This window comes from Aedes aegypti, unplaced genomic scaffold, assembly GCF_002204515.2.
Source record: "Aedes aegypti strain LVP_AGWG unplaced genomic scaffold, AaegL5.0 Primary Assembly AGWG_AaegL5_hic_scaff_1722_PBJ_arrow, whole genome shotgun sequence".
In the NCBI taxonomy this organism is placed as follows: domain Eukaryota; kingdom Metazoa; phylum Arthropoda; class Insecta; order Diptera; family Culicidae; genus Aedes; species Aedes aegypti.
Genome location: NW_018735182.1, coordinates 11,549 through 14,373, shown reverse-complemented (window position 1 = coordinate 14,373; position 2,825 = coordinate 11,549). Strand labels below are relative to the sequence as shown.

At 38.3% G+C, this 2,825-nt stretch overlaps 1 long non-coding RNA gene across 1 annotated transcript; it reads right to left on the bottom strand.

Moving 5' to 3' along the window:
• Positions 1–1,037: 1,037 nt before the first annotated feature.
• LOC110680657 lies at positions 1,038–2,592 on the bottom strand. The gene is made up of 2 exons (XR_002502960.1): positions 2,395–2,592; positions 1,038–2,333 (listed from the first exon to the last, which is right to left on the bottom strand). It is a non-coding gene; the product is annotated as an uncharacterized LOC110680657 (long non-coding RNA).
• Positions 2,593–2,825: the final 233 nt, after the last annotated feature.

Below are 2,825 nucleotides of genomic sequence, written 5' to 3'. Positions count from 1 at the left end.
ATATGGGCCGCCTAAGGAATACGTCGTTGAATGCATAAAAAACAGCAAAAATATGGTTTAAATGCAAGTGATTTTATAAAATGCTATCTTCCATGTTACGTCTATAATTAATGTTAACATCAACATGAAAATTATTTCAGGAATTTTCTGGAAAACCATGTTTTTCTACGGGGCATTATGAGCCACCCTACGGGGCAGTATGAGCCACCTCATTCAATCGAATGATTTTTATTCAAAACAGTATAGAGAAGAGTTAGTGATGAAGAGTACATTATTGCAAAGGAAACTGTATCAGCTTTGCTTGAAATTATTGATTCTAGCGGTTTATTTGTTAAAGATACATAATACATAGTTAACAGACCATGTTATACTAGTACTAAATTGCGATACTTGATTCAACGTATTTTCTAGCAAAGTGTTCCACTTGTAATGGTGCATAAAGATGACTATGCAGTAAAAAAATAATCTGGTATATTTAGGCAATGCATTTTTATGTTCAAAACATCGTTTGTTTTGCTTAAATCTAAGTGGCTCATTTTGCCCCGCCCCTTCATCTTGAAAATAATAAATTGTTTTTCAATGTATTGGTAAAATTTACCAGAATAATAAATATATTTGTCTCATAGGCTTAATTGAAAACTGCCAAAATTATAAGCTTTTCATGACGAAGGACAAATTTGTACATTTTTCGTAAATATCTTGAGTGTTTAAACGAATATTTTATTGTGGTGGCTATTTGAAGCATCCTTTAGCAGGTCATAATGACACTAGACATTAAAACACTGTTTTTGAGATCCTTGCCCCATATGTTCATATTGCCCCCATTGCCCCTATCTGGAACATCAAAATTATAAAACAAGAGACTAAGTTTTGAGCCTTGAGAAAGGCTAAAATAGCTAATTCAAGTATTTTAGTTGTCAGTTGGACCAAGAGTGAAGCTCATGCACTTTTCTGAAAACAGTTCCTCCTTATTCGCAAAAGTTAGTTGAATATCAGATGAAAGTAACGCTAGACAATCGTTCGTTTCTTTAAACTTGAAAAAAAAAAAATCTGCGCAACAAATATAATAGTTGATTAATAACGACTGTCATTCAAGTTCAATAAAAAAATAAATTAAATATGAAATAATAAAAACACATTTATATAATCTTGGCTATTGTTATTTAAATCTCTATGAACCATCTAGTCTTGATTTCAACTAAAACATTTTTCATTTTGGATTTGTTTTGAGAACGATTCAGTCAAAATATTATCTCATCTTCATTATGTGCGAACTTTCAAGTATTTTATACGGTGCTTTATTTTACGCAATATTCACGATGTGAGTATAGTATAGTGAAAATTCGAGAAATATAATATTTTTCTGGAGTTTTCCGGCTATTTTATTGTCGCAATACTACACTTTCCTGTATCGGGCTCATTTTGTACTAAGGACCCCGTCTAAGGATTTGACCCGGGCCCCACGAAGCCTAAATCCGGCACTGATCGTTGGCGCATTTCTTAGTTTTACATTAGTTTATCCAGTTTTTCCATGCAATCCTTGAAGTTTTCGTAGGTGGCTCATATTGCCCCGATCACCTCTATAGCTTACGCGTAACAAACTGGATGCCAAATTGCCATCAACATTTGTAGACCAAGCTCTTCTCAACAATCGAACAGCTTTTTGATCCAGGCCAGGCACCGTAATTTATCCGGGATGTAGAACGGTTCGAACACGTATGGAAAGGGGTGTCCCCATCGAACTACGATTCCCACCTGATCAGGGTCATGTCGTTGACAACTCGCAGATCATCTAGCGTCCGTTGGCTTCGTTTCGGTGCTCGTGGTACCACCACTTTCAACTCAGGCGTATGCGCACAGTATGCCTCGGGACTCTGCCAGTAAGTCCTACCATCCACCACTCCGCAAGAAGCCCGTAACGTTTCACATTCGAAGATATTTTCGCTCCTGTATCGGTACATCCAGAATATGATCAATCTCCGGGAAGATATTGTTCGCAAAATGTATTCCAGCCGCTCCGGTAGTGGCTGGTCGCAAACCCGACAAATCCTTGTCCACACAGCGGCGAGTTGAAAAAACGCATTCCTTGTCGTACTTTTGCTGCAGTTTTATCGACCGGCGGAACACATCACCAACGCCGAACTGTCCAGTTACGAGACGATGTCCATCGCGTTGTCAGTACCCTGGAGCTTGTTTTCTTGGTTTTACCCTCTCCATCGGGGCAGGCTCTTCCGGCCTGTGAAGATGCTCGCGTTGTGGCCTCTATTGAAACCGCCGTCTTCTAGACTAATGCAGGACCGTTAATTTTCAGCAGGTTTGTATCTCACGATTCCCTGTGAATGAAAAACACAACATGTCATGGCGATCAACACAAAACGTTCAGACTTTTCATACAGAAAGAGCCAGCTATCAAACCTGGAACCCTACAGACCGGGCTCATTGATACGCGGGCTGGGATTAACTTCCGAGATGATTTGATCCGAGAAGATTTATGCCTGATTACACCCGGGATGGCAGGGAAAAAACCAAAGTACCGCTTCTTGTGATTCCAAATGTTATTTCGCATTTTTTTTTGACGTTTCAAAACGTAAATAACAGCTGAGCATACACTGAACGAAAGCTCCTTCCTTATATTGAATGATTTGTAATACACATGGCCGTATATATTCATATTCCTTATTTTGAATGACTATTGAAGAATATGACACATCCACCGACTACTGAACAAAAATCATCCAATCCTGAAATGACTTTTACTGGGATTCCGTATGACAATAAGTAGACAGTTGAATTAAGACACCACAAATGAGTAACATCCAATAATT